We start from the raw sequence: 15,000 nt of genomic DNA, 5'->3' as shown, positions 1-15,000 counted from the left end.
TAAATTTTCATTATTTACTATTTATTTACTTTGAAAGTAGTAAACATGCTCATGAGTCATGCTGAGCAAAATGATCCATTGTGACGTTGGATATTTCTCAAACTGTGAACACTTTTCACTATGTGGGTCATTTTGAGCACACTTTGCTATGTGGCCAATGACCTCGAGCACATGGAAAGGTAATATAAATCATCCATCCCCATTCATATTAAATATTCATTAAGATGGTTTTTAACTTTGTGGAAACTGACACCCACCCGATTACTGCTCAACATTGCATGGCTTTATTGTTGGGCGAGATGACGATCGGCGTCACTGACTCCACCCTTTAGAACTCCAGGAATTTGTCTAGAAATCCTCCATTTGTGACCCATCGTCTCAAAACGGTATTATGTCGGAACGAACCAGATGCTTTAAAGCCGAAATAAATGTTAAACTGGTCAATATAAATTGTTGGCATTAGCACCCTAAAATATGGTATCCATTTTCCTCAATAAAACATTCAAACTCAACACAAGTCTGATATTTCTGGCTATAAATTCAATTTTCAACATCTTAACCAACTCGACTTGATACCGTTTTGAGGCGAAGGGTCACATTTCATTCCTAATAAATCTGTGACTCACTCCTAGGGTAGGTAGTGTTTCCGTCAGGCGGGTTTTTGCACCGTGTGACGAATGTCCATCACCCTTGAGGTCTTGACCCGATAAGAGACGGACCGAAGCCGGCACAAAAACATTGGGATCTCTAAAATATACAATAATTGTACACACGTACTCGGACAAATCACATTGTTGGCATTTTTACCAGAAAGCGTTACTTTCAATATCCATGTAATTAGAGAACCCTTGACATGAGCAAAGTTGTCAAAACTTTGACCTCAAAGAAATTTGGGTTTAGACTTGTTTAAAAGTTGGAAGTCACTTGAACCATTCTTTTTCTGGCCGAAATATAAGACAGCGTTATGTCAGTGTTACGGCAGGTCGTAGCGGTCATCATATCATGCCTGGACTTCATAGCTACCGACACGATTATATCTAACGGTGCATGCTGGAAAACGACGCAACTAACATATTATTACGGGTACACTTTATCTGAGTCCGGATCTGAATCTCACATTGGAAAACGTTCATCGTTCTATCTTTCCTTATTTTTCTTTTTTTTTTTAAATTTTAGATAATTAACCTTTTTCTTACTATCTCCCCCTTTCTTTCTCTATCTCCCGCTCTCTATCTATCTATCTATCTATCTATCTATCTTTCTATCTACCTATCTATCTATCTATCTATCTATCTATCTATCTATCTATCTATCTATCTATCTATCTATAATTCTGTGTCTGTGTGTGCTTGTTTACGTGTGATTGTTTTGTTATAATATGTCTTTATTTGTTGTTTCTTTATTTGGAGTTTTTTGTTCTCGACATACATATTTACAAGTTCATATGTCTACGTAAAACAGAAAATACACTTGTATTTGATGGCTGTGTTTTATTGCCAAGTGGGACAGCGTGGCTCAGCGGTACGTACGGTCTATGCTTCGTACCCAAAAAGTAAGAAGTTCGATCAACCGCCGCGCTGTGTGGCCTTGAGCAAGTCACCACGCCCTAGCTCACTTTGCGGTGCTGCACTGCGGCTAACGCCTGGGCTATTCCGGTCTTCCCTTGGAATAGACCCTAAAGACAAATTTCCCCTTTTATTTTATTTATTTATTAATATGTCAGTTGCGTCATTATGTCCGAACGTCTTCGTGACCTGTGACCTATGACCCGTGCGGCCACTGCATTTCTCATAAATATCACACCCCCAACCTGTCAGTCTGCATTAGACACAGAGACATGCCTCACCACTCAGGTATCTACGCCTTATCCACAACAAATCTACCTACTCGCCCAGCCAAGTCTATTATTCGATTTATCCTGGTTAAGAATAATTTGAAAAATGCTGACTGAAACAGGGACTCCTCCCGCCCCACCTCCTCCCCCACACCAAAATAGACTCCATTTATGGAACAACTTACCTGCTAGTGTGAGGTTATTGAGCAATATCAAACCTTTGAAAATTGCTCCACAGGACATAACTAACAATAAAAGAACACTTAAAACAAATTAAGTACCTACACATCAACAATAATAAGGACATATCGGTGTTAGGGTTGAATGAGTTAATGTGATTAGATATACAGTCATGTCTCATTGATCCATTTCCGTGTAATCAACATGCCTCGACTATCCGATCAGAATTACTGGAACAATTCATTGGGTTTATTGTTTTTTCATTCTCTTTGTTTACCAACATTGATGACTTATTACTTATTACCTTGTCTCTTCGTTTAAGTTCTAAATTGGAAGAAATCGAGCCTATTTCTTGTTGACAGTTCAACTTTCACAACTGCTTATTTTGCTCACTTTATAACACAATACCACTTCTTCACTCATCTAGATATCTCGTAGCATTGTCTACCGCGCTCTCTCTCTCCCTCTCTCTCCCTCTCTCTCTCTATCTATCTATCTATCTATCTATCTCTCTCTCTCTCTCTCTCTCTCTCTCTCTCTCTCTCTCTCTCTCGAAACAGACAAGCAAACCAATAAAAAACCATAACAACACACATACACGCGCCGCACGCCCATACGCATATTATCCAAAAATACCCACTTCCACTCCCATCCTTCGTCTCAAATAAAAATAATTAAAAAAAAAAAACAACCAAAAAAAACAAATAAAACAAAAAAAACAACAAGAAAAAACACCTGAAATGGGACTCGAACGTAGGTTTTTCCGGCTCGTTTGATCTGCCACCTGTCCGTAACACACGCGGACCTAATTGTAATTTTACCACTAAATAAGACCCTGTTCGTCTCATATTATTATTTTTCTAAATTGATTGGTTTATAATTTATTCTATCCACAGAATCTAGGACATTTCATTCTCGTCACTGTGACAAAAACTCCCACACACGGTTTAAGGATTACCCGGATTACCATCTGAATAGCACCCTACCTGAAACTTGTTGATAACCAACACAGCCATTGCAGGTGAACTTGACATTTACGGTGAGTTATCTTCAAACTATTTCCTCTCTCAACTTTAGAATTTAACCAGTTGGCGGCCGCTTTCTGGAAAAAAGGCATATTTAAAAAATTGCCCAGAAAACTCGCCTTTCAAGAATCGAACGATTTACAAGACCCCAATCTTGGCAAAAACTCTTAAATCTGTAACTGACGTAAAACTTCTCAAAGTCCCAGTTTTGAATGTTTTTGCCCAGGGTTATTTACATTGATCGATATTTAAAGGACGAGATTTGGGAGCAATTTTTAAACATGACTTTTTTCCGGAGTACGGTAGTCAACAGGTTAACGGCATGAATCATTGACTGACTGAGATTTTTGAAAACAAGTTTATTATCTTTATATCTGTGTATAGATCTCGATATGATTATAAACACTGGCAACGAGGGATAGACTCACGTAATGATGTGATGTTATCTCTCACGAAACTAGAACCGATTTGAAGAATTATTGGAAGTGGTGGAGACAACTAACTTGATATTGTAGATTATTATCGTCTTTGCCTGCATTGATTGCAGGTTGGTATCCTGCCAATTCGAGGTCTAATTGAGAGCAAGGATGGGGATTCTAAAACTATCATTTACACAATTAGAGAATCAGAAAATGAGAGCAAGAGAGAGAGAGAGAGAGAGAGAGAGAGAGAGAGAGAGAGAGAGACCGACACACACACACACACACACACACACACACGAAGAGAGTGAGAGAGATATATAGATAGATAGAGAGAGAGAGAGAGAGATAGATAGATAGATAGAGAGATAGAGAGAGAGAGAGAAAGAGATAGATAGATAGATAGATAGATAGATAGATAGATAGATAGATAGATAGATAGATAGATAGATAGATAGATAGATAGAGAGAGAGAGAAAGAGATAGATAGATAGATAGATAGAGAGAGAGAGAGAGAGAGAGAGAGAGAGAGAGAGAGAGAGAGAGAGAATAAAGTTTAGTTTGTGAATGAAATGACTAACCACACTACGCTATTAATTAAAGATGCTTAATTGATTCGGCATGCCATTACTTTATTATTTCAACATTGAATTTGTTGTATCTGTTGTGGTTCGTTTGGGGTACTTTATTGGCCCATGCCGGTCGCTTGATAGTTTGTGTGTGTGTGTGTGTGTGTGTGTGTGTGTGTGTGTGTGTGTGTGTGGGTGAGTGGGTGTGTGTGTTGGTGGGTGGGGGTATCTTTTTTTTCAAAGTGAGTTTGTGTGATTGAGTTATTAATGCTATTTATGTTATTTTTGTAGACATAACATAGTAGTCGATTATTTCCAATACCAGGCAAGGTGATATCAATATGATTGTCAATTCTAATTTATTGGTTTTCAGAAAGAAAATCGTTGCATATTTTTCACATTTTAAAAACTCACTGTTTTGTGGGCCTTATAGCTCTGAAAGATTATTACAATCTGACATTAACCCACACAAGTTATACCTCCATGATATAGTTTTGTAAACAATAATAATATACAATGGCGTGAGCTACTCCACTGACAACTTTCACCTCGACTAAAATCGAGCAATTGGTATGTTTGTTTGTTTGTTTTGTTTTTAAGGGTTTTACGGCGCTTGCAACACATTTAGGTTATATCAGCGCCAGTAAAAAGGAAGAAAATGGGATAGTAAAAAGTTCTAGAATTACTATTAAAGCACCCAAGAAAAAGGAAGACATAGGGGAACTTGGAACAAATAGGGATCAGATGTAGATTCCAAGAGCATACCACCAGCAATTGGTGTGAAACATTGGAAAGTTTTTCATCTCAACATTTCCTTACACTTACATGTCATTTGAACTGATTTGTTCACCCATGTGAAACAAACGAGCACATAATAATATCGTATATGATAAATATCACCATTAAGATTAATGAACCATAAAAAAGACATAACTTTGACGACCGACACAGATAACAAAATAATGTGCACTCTAAATGGTCAGGTGAACGACCCTATAATGTAGGACTGATATTGGTGTGGCTTACAAAATCCTTCTTTATTTATCTAAAAGTATCTTTATCTACGGATATTAATCGATTAACATTACCATCAGCTTGTGGGGTTTCTAGAATAACGTTTAAAAATTAAGAACTTTAATGTAACGCATATCCAAGGATTAACCGTGCTTAATGCACTTCACAATGCTCCATAAATATAGTCCCTCAGTTTGCCACACGGAGTTGAAATTCCATTCCATACCAGGGACAGATCGCCTGTTAGGGGGAAGGGGTTGTACAAACTCTATCATAATGTCGGTCTCAGACTGCCTAAAACAGTAACTTCTATACTCTGTCGAATGGAGTAATAATATTATAGATACACCACCCCTGCCTTACCAAAAGACATTATGACGAGGCCAGAATTTTGTGATAATTGCCACTTTTCTTATAATTAATTAATTAATTAATTAATTAATTAAATAATTAATTCATTGAGCTTTGTATAGCGTAATATCCACTAAATGTGCTCAAAGCGCTTTAGAAGGGGTCCTGGTCAACAGCAACATTTAACATGTAGGACGGGACATGACGCCTGTTAGGCGATATTACAATTTTCCGGACAAAGATAACGCTGTTAACGGTCAGGTGCTCATTTTGTACTTGAGTACGGTGAGAGAATGTGAGTAAAGAGCCTTTTCCAAGGACTCAACTATGCACCGAGCGCGAGGCTCGAACCCAGGACCTTCCGATCCGAAAGCGAGTGTCATATCATACCACTAGACCACATTGCCCCAGAAGATATAGTTAATGTTTTATTTAAACAGGTCATCTCGAAATCCCAATGCGATAAGACTGTACAGCATAATATTGACATAACACGTGATTTTCGTCTTGGCAAGAAATCTTTTCCTTCACTATATTATCGATGGACTTAATCAGCCTTCAATCTTATCAAACCTGAGAGTTCTTTGAACTCTCGGGTCTGGTGATTTTTGACAAGTTGGGGATGATCTTAATCTATGGATATCGGATATAACAGTGGGCCTTTATTAGCTAGCGCAATATCCACTGAATGTGCCCAAAGTGCTTTACATGTTGTCCCAAGAGAACAGCAATAAATAGCGATCTGACGCTTGAAAGTTGTTATATTAAATTTTCCAACACAGAAGACGCTGTTACCATATGTGACCCTTCGCCTCAAAACGGTATTAAGTCGGGTTGGTTAAGATGTTGAAAATTGAATTTATAGCCAGAAATATCGGACTTGTGTTGAGTTTATATGATTTATTGAGGAGAATGACAACCATATTTTAGAGTGTTAATGCCAACAATTTATATTGTTGACCAGTTTAACATTTACTTCGGCTTTTAAGCATCTGGTTCGTTCCGACATAATACCGTTTTGAGACGATGGGTCACATATTGTGTATGAATGTCTATAAATTGTAGCCTACTTGTTCCATAGTTTCTGCTTATCGCATGAGATTCCTTTATGAAAATGTAAAATGTAAAAAATGCCAATCGTTGTATTTTCCCATAGTACTGGTCTCATGTGCTAACTAACCTTCGTTGTTTTAATGACGTGTGTGTTTCACGTCACCCGATGACAGGTAGATAAACAACGATGACAACACCACTGACAATAAACGCTAACGATTCAATAATATAGATAATGTCATAAAAATGAATGAAAGATCGTCAAATATGGAGAGGCATATTCGAGAGGTACTTGACAAGGCCTTGGCTTCAGATAGTGGTTTGGAGACGTTTCTCCAGTGCACTGACTAAACATTTTAAAAAACATTTTGGTTAGAACATTTTAAACTTCACCACCGTGTGCGATTATGTGGTCTAGTGGCTTGTCATTCGCCTTCGAATAGGAAATCCAGGGTTCGAGTCTCGCTTTTAGCGGCGTATTGTTTAGTCCGAAAGGGCTCTTGACTCACGTTCTCATCGTAATCATATGAAAAATGAATTCATGGCCGTTAACAACGTTGTCTCTGTGGGACAAAAATTAACTGTAATATTGCTTTTCAGGAAAATACCGTTTCCAACTTGTTACTTGTTGCTGTTGGCTAGGGACCCTTTATAAAGCGCTTTAAGCACGTTTAGTGGCTATTGCTCTGTATAAATGTTCTATTTTATGTGTAACAATCGTCTCGAAACGGTATTAAGTTGGGCCGGCCGAGATGCTTTAAATTGAATTTTAAGCTTAAATTATAATATTTGTGTTAGATGAAAACTCGTTTTGTTTTGTTTTTATTAAATCTATAAATATAATATTATTTTGAAGTTTTTTTCCCTTGCTTACATGAATGAATAAAGGCATTTTGTCAACATACGGCGGTAGTTATTATGTACTAAATGACACTGAGACAGGATAATGGTTTGGTAGCAAGAAGTGGGATAGAAAGATAACATTTGGAAAAAAAAAATGAAAACAGATAATGATTGACCGTCACGTTGTAAAGCCTAATCTATAGCAAGTTACATCCGTAGTCTGATTTTATTAAAAACACATTTTTAAAATTTTGACTGGAGAATTCGTCCTTTACAAAACGGCTATGTGGTCTAGTGGTATGATACTCACTTTCGGATCGGAAGGTCCTGGGTTCGAGCCTCGCGCTCGGCAAATAGTTGAGTCCTTGGACAAAAGGCTCTTTACTCACATTCTCTCATCGTACTCAGGTGTAAAATGAGTACCTGGTCGTCAACAGCCTTGTCTCTGTCCGGAAAAAAAATTGTAATATCGCCTGACAGGCGTCATGTCTCGTTCTACATGTTACGTGTTGCTGTTGGTCAAGGACCCCCTGTAAAGCGCTTTGAGCACATTTAGTGGATATTGCCTTATATAAAAAAAGCTAAAATAAAAAATGCTTTTATGTTGTTGTTTTGTTGGGTTTTTTGTTTTTGTTTTTGTTGTTTTGCTTTTGAAGAAGACAGTGGTGCGTAAGATTTGATAGTTTCGAGATGGACTGATAAAACTGAAAAGAACATATTCAGGGACAACGTGCTTTGTGATCAGATAAATATATTGAACAAGCTAAACAAGTCTGCCTTAAAATGACAAAACGCTGATATTTATTTTGGCCATACTTACTATTCATTATTTTTCAATTAAATGCCGAAGAATTTTAAGACGGCACACACTTTATCAAAATTTCTTACACATCTCGGGTTTAAGAATGTTTGGTAAGTTAAGGGTCATCTTTGCTCGACACATTGATAACATAACATAACAAAACATAACATAACATAACATAACATAACATAACATAACATAACATAACATAACATAACATAACACAACATAACATAACATAACATAACACATGGTATAGAGCAAAATAGGATAAAATCCCTCGAATGCCCTTAATATTAATAGTAATGCCATAAATCTGTTGATTAAAGATTACAATAACAATACACGTGGTAAAGATAGTATTTCAACTTAAATGTACTCATGTATATATGATATTTTAAGTATAATGGAAAAGGGACATTTTCTCCCTAAAGGCAGAAATGTTACGAGTACCTCCAGGAGGGACGGCTTATTTGATTTCGAGAAAAGACTTTTCTTTGGAGAATGATATCTCGTTGTTCTGATTGCCTGGATATATTTACTGTAGATATATATAAATATATATTCATCGTCAGACATAGTTGACTTAAAGTTACTTGTAATTTTATTTATTTTATATATTTGATTGGGGTTTTTTTTGTAAATAGATGGGTCAGTGTTCAAACGTCCGTTGACTTTGTACGAGTATTTCCGCTTACAAGATTTTGGTGGAGGGCGTCTTATCTAGTATCTCTCTGGATTGTAGATTGATGTCGATTCCTCCTTTTATTTCTTTATTTCTGTTCTTTTCGGGGAGTTTTCTCTTTTTTTGTGTGTGTGTGTGTGTTTGTGTGTGTGTGTGTGTGTGTGCGCACGCGCGTGTAAGGGTGTGTTTATTTAACATTTTATATTATAGTCTCCTTGTTTACTTTACACCTACGTAAATTTCCGGATCAGCAAGTTGTGCTTTAACCCCTGAGCGACTGGATTTAACTTGTATTCTAGCCTGACAGAAATTATTAACGGTATCACCATAGAGCAGTGAAAGCGATGCGAATCAGACTTCACAATGAAGCCGGAGTTGACCATTGTGTTAACTGCTGTCTTTAGTCTTTGACAAAAACGATTTGGTCTACAGTAATAAAGAATGATAAAGGAAATATTAGTATAATTAGAAATAAATCCAGTCTCGCCGAAAAGGGTTAAATAAGGTCATAGTATATGGCATTATCGGGAATTTCCCTCGGCGTTTTCTCAGACGAAGATGAGTTGATGATATCGGTGTCCGCCATTGCAAATAAACGATAGGGATGTCACGTATTGGGCATTCCCTTGATTGGTTTTCGTGTCCGTGTGTTCCTTGTACTGAAGTGTGCTGGGATGTAATAGACAGGCTACAACACGTACACGGACCATTACATAATGACGTTGTGCGAGCTGGATATCGTGCCGTGTGTGGACAAAACGGATTTTAAACATTCATTTTGGCCAGACAACTTTTCCTTCAAATGTCAATCGATTGATATGAGTCCTACCGTGGCCTTCGTAAAGTTATGGTCTGACACTGACCAAAAAATGACGTCAAAATGCCAGTCTTTTGCCACAAAAGAAAACAAATCGTGAGTTGTATTCTATAGTTCAACCAATGGGACCACTTGTTTCCTTGAGCTCTACTATGGACAACTCACTAGACGGTGCAAAAACCAAATAATGACGTCAAACTGCCAGTCCTTTTGGATGTCAGTATCAGGCTATAACATAACGATGGCTACGACAAAAACCAAATAATGACGTCAAACTGCCAGTCCTTTTGGATGTCAGTATCAGGCTATAACATAACGATGGCTACGACAAAAACCAAATAATGACGTCAAACTGCCAGTCCTTTTGGATGTCAGTATCAGGCTATAACATAACGATGGCTACGACAAAAATCAAATAATGACGTCAAACTGCCAGTCCTTTTGGATGTCAGTATCAGGCTATAACATAACGATGGCAACGACAAAAACCAAATAATGACGTCAAACTGCCAGTCCTTTTGGATGTCAGTATCAGGCTATAACATAACGATGGCTACGACAAAAACCAAATAATGACGTCAAACTGCCAGTCCTTTTGGATGTCAGTATCAGGCTATAACATCACGATGGCTACGACAAAAACCAAATAATGACGTCAAACTGCCAGTCCTTTTGGATTTCAGTGTCAGGCTATAACATAACGATGGCAACGATCCTACTCCTGCCTTGTCGAAGAATCTCCAACTTGACACTTGAAAGATGTCTGTGCTTTAACCCTCTCCTTACCAACTGTGGGAAAATCGTCACATTCGTTACGACACAACCAACATTATTCTTGTTCAAGTTGTAGATCATAAAATTTAAAGAAAATGAACAGTCAGTGTGTTGTAGAGCATGTTTTGCTTAAGATATTATGTATCGCAAGAACTTTACTGCTATTGTGTTTGAGTGATAAAAAATATATTTTTGTGTTAGTTGGGTGTGAAGTTTTGGGGGAAATCCTGAAAATGGCTGGTAAGGGAAAGAGTTGGCGCCCTTTGATGAGTTGGAGTCATTTTTATGTATCGGTACATATCGTCAGAATTGGCCAATTGGCCAAAATGTGAAAATACAAAAAAAGAGAAAGGAAATCGGATTTGGCAGAGTCCTGTTGAATGACGTTGAACGTGCTGGAGGTTGAATGGAGACACACACCCCTATCGATTATAAAGCCCCATCATAATCAGTGTAATGGCATTGGGATGTCGCAATGTTTACACAGATCTTAAATACTCTTGTTAAAGCAGATCTCAAGGTTCTCCTCGTCTACTCTCTTTTACAGTTGATCAAACTTATAACGATTACGCTGGAAACGATATGATGGATGGAAAGAAGGAATGCATGGCAGTGCCCATTATATCCCCTTATACTTATAGTTTCTCCTAAGATAAAAAAAACTGCTGATATTACGAACTATTGATATTATAAGGAACTATTTTCTTATTGCCTGGTGTTGTTCGTTATATCCGTGATCTGTTGTAATTGTATTTGACCTTGATTTCGGGGTGAGGTGGTTGTCTGGATATGCGTTGTTACATAATATAATGATTAATCCAGAGAAAGTAATAAAAGAAATATAGATGGAGAAGGGAGTTTTATAGCCAGTGATCGGATATACAGATTCTAGAGACATTGTGAGCCAGCCACAAGCCAATTTCAACATGGAGCAAAGAAGTGTATTGGTCAAGGCAGTCTGAAAGGTCGACACCGCCATTGAACGGCACTAAAACACGTACTTAAAGCCCCTTCTTCGTTCACCTTGTAACGTAAAGCATGAATTACAATTTTGTTCAATCCACTAAGATTTAAATTTTATTCAAATTTTGTTATTTTAGACAGGTGCTGTTTTCTTCTGTTTCGTATTCATTTTGTTTATGTTTTGTTTATGTTTTTTATTTTGCTCCAATGTTTTATTCAAATTTTGTTATTTTAGACCCAACAAGGCTCATAGGTAAGGCATTCGCCTCATACAGGGTTCGAATCTCGCCCACCGTATTGTGTGGCCTTGATGAAATTTACTTTGCCATAATAGCTCTAGTAACACTATTCTACGTCAACTTAGAGTGATTGTTATCACTTGAAAACAGAATTTCCTTCTTAGGGATTATTAAATTATATCTTTATTCTGAGAGCAAATTCAAATGTTTTGGAATATTGGTGTTTTGGATTGAGAATATTAAGCATTATTTTACATTCTGGGCTGGATATTAATGTCGTATTTTATCAGATTTTTGACACTTTTCAAAATAGGATTCTTTCAAAATCGTTGAATTCGATGATTCGAAAATTGGCACATCTTATTTGCTAAATGAGGTTTTATTGGGCCAAAAGAAAGGCAAAATTTTAGTTAAATTTTCACCCACTAAACGTTTTTTTTTTTGGGGTTTTCTTTTTTTTTTTTTTTTTTTTTTTTTTGGGGGGGGGGGGATTGTGGGTGTGTATGTTTGTTTGTGTGTGTGTGTGTGTGTGTGTGTGTGTGTGTGTGTTTTAGTTTGATTTTGTACTTGATTTTGTTTGTGTCTGTTTTTGTTTTTTTACCACTTAATATTTAGATATGTCTGTCTGTAAAAAAAAAAAAAAGAAAAAAAAAAAAAAGCTTGAATTACCAAATTTTGATACGCAACTTATTTTCGACCTAAAAAATCTCTTAAACCAGCATATTCCCCCTCCCCCCCCCCCTACCACCATCCAGCATTCTCATGAAACTTCATAAATTAATGTGAATACTATTATGGTTTTAATGCCACTGAATTCCTCTTTCGTGTACATAATCTTATTTTAAAACCATGTTTTGTTCATGTAAGAGTGTACGTTTGGGTGTGTGTGTGTATGTGTGTGTGTGTGTGTGTTTGTGTGGATGACTCTCTCTCTGTCTGTGTGTCTATCTCTCTCTCTCTCTCTCTTTCTTTCTTTCTTTCTTTCTTTCTCTCGTTCTTTCTATCTCTCGTTTAAATCTTTAAAATAACACCCCCCCCCCCCCCCCCGACGATGTCAACGAAATCAATTCACCTCGTTCAATGGGTTTTTTTTTTTGTGTGTGCCACCGATCCCTCTGATTCCACCTCCGAATTCGTCCCAGTCGTTTAACATGATTCTGTCAAAACAATTTCATCAATGGCTTTTTCAAAGTCAACGAAGGGGAAATGCCTCTCCCACATAATTTACTAATCTCACGTCAAAAACGTCAATAGTACCCACCTGAAGTCAGGGCAAAATGAAAATTTCGCAAGCATTTGTTACATACACACTCAAAGATAGAAAGGGGGGGGGGGGGCGGTAGCTTAGTTGGTAAAGCACGCGCTTCACACGGAAAGGGTCCAAGATCGATCCCGGGTGCAGTCGAGACTTCTCCGACCCCCTGTCCACCCAGCAGTAAATGGGTAGCTGTTTCTGTTAGATCTAGCAGAAAGTACTTTGCGATACACTAGCGTCCTATCCAAAGGGTAGCAAGCAATTGCTATTGTCCGCTTCACGCTGGAGAAACCGGGATAAACTCCCTTCATGGGCCAACTGGCTCGGAAGGACCACTTTGTACAAGGATAGAAATCTTTAAAAGGTGTGTAGGCGAGATGCGTCTACTCAGATTTTAAAATAAAACGCACTGATTTCATACTTTAAGGAATTCTTGCATTCTTGCCTTTTGGAATGCCGGACGTGTTCCCAAATGTTGCACGAGCTTGCGAGGAGGGCGAAACAAATTGCAAGACTGCAAGAAATATTCGATTCTACCAGAGAGATTGTATAGCTTATAAACTCTCTGATTCGACCCTTCAGACAATTTTAATAGATTAATAATGATATACATTTTCAATGAATTGTATCGACGCTTTTCAAAATGTTTGGATTTCTGGGGCGTATTAATCGTATAATAATGTAAACTTTGTAACAATTTTAAACATTTCTCGTTATTGTTGTCGTTTATTCCTTATTATTCCAGCCCTCTCATTGGAAAACCCTATCATTTCTTTGTAAATACGTCATCATTGAATAATGCTTTGAACGCGTTGTATAAAAAATTTCTTCAACGATTGCAGAATATTTTCGCACATTTTATTGGTGTGAAATTAAGTATAAAAGACAGCTGATTGGTCATTATAAATAATCTTTTGGTGCGCATAAATACAAATCTAACGTTTTTAGTTTTGGGGTCAAATTGTCATTCAAGCAGAAGGAGAAAGATACAAATTATGGTGAATAGAAGTACTAATACCACACCATTTGGTGACAAAGTATCTAATAAGCTCGTTGTGTTATTGGACACGATAAAAATAACTCGTTTATGTAAATACAAAGAGATGGAAGAATCGTAGATACATTATTTATTTTTTGTTGTTGTTGTTGGTGTTTTTGTCTTTTTGTTGTTGGTGTTTTTGTCTTTTTGTTGTTGTTGTGTTTTTGTCCTTTTGTTGTTGGTTCATTGATTTGTGATTGTTTGCTTTCTTTTTTTTCGTATTCATTTTGTTTATGTTTTGTTTAGGTATTTTATTTTATTTTACGTGTAACAGACAATCCACTCCAATCAAAACAATTACGTAGTATGTCAAAACATTCTAGGGGGTTTTATCGAGTGGGCAGGTTTCACTCTAGATGTTGTAAAAGGGAAAGAAAAAATGAGGTTAATTTATTTTTAAGTATATAATGTCCCCAGACAAAATATGCACATCTCTAGATCCTACTCTAAAATCTGCACCTGATAAACGTGTTTATTTTGGCGTCTTTCCACCCATTGTTGTCTCCACAGAATACAAATAATATAACAGGACAATTCCTATCTTTCCCCGTTGAAGTCGAGATTCGATTTAACTCTAACTCCACTCTACTTAACTCTCTCCTTACCAGCCATTTTCAGGATTTTCCACAAAATGCCACACCCAACTAACACACATATATATTTTTTATCATCATAACATTAGCAGTTACGGCAGCTCTCCAGAACAATTTCTTTAAATTGTATGATGTATCAAGAGAAATTTGAATGAGAAAAATGTTGGTTGTATCGTAACGAATGTGACGATTGTTCTATAGTTGGCAAGGAGAGGGTTTAGTTTACAATTTACACCACGGTGGCAGTAGCTTTGCTAAGACTTTGGAATATTGAGGTCTGGGTTGATCACTGTTAAAGCTCCTTGGTGAAGACTGTTATGGTTTATGTTTGTTGGACAGATTTTTATTATACATAAATTAAATATGTAAATAGTATGCCCCTCTCTCTTTATAAATGTACGCGTCTCTCCCCCCCCTCTCTCTCTCTCTCTCTCTCTCTCTCTCTCTCTCTGTCTCTCTCTCTCTCTCTATCTATCTATCTTTCTCTGTGTCTCTCTCTCTTCTCTTCTCTCCCTCTTTCTCTCCTTCTTTCTCTTCTCTCTCTC

The 15,000-nt window shown here is 37.2% G+C and overlaps 1 protein-coding gene across 1 annotated transcript in view; it reads left to right on the top strand.

Annotated features, from left to right (window-relative positions):
• The window catches only part of LOC144971592 (uncharacterized), a 156,792-nt gene that overhangs the window by 33,255 nt on the left and 108,537 nt on the right, over nucleotides 1-15,000 (top strand). Inside the window, exon 2 of the mRNA XM_078912659.1 lies at nucleotides 2,911-3,053. The gene's annotated coding sequence lies outside the window, so the exon portion shown is untranslated. The remainder of the gene's footprint in view (nucleotides 1-2,910; nucleotides 3,054-15,000) is intronic.

This window comes from Berghia stephanieae, chromosome 4 (assembly GCF_034508935.2).
Source record: "Berghia stephanieae isolate SIO BIC M18660-M18661 chromosome 4, UCSD_Bste_1.3, whole genome shotgun sequence".
Classification (NCBI taxonomy): domain Eukaryota; kingdom Metazoa; phylum Mollusca; class Gastropoda; order Nudibranchia; family Aeolidiidae; genus Berghia; species Berghia stephanieae.
This window is presented reverse-complemented; position numbering and strand designations above follow the sequence as displayed.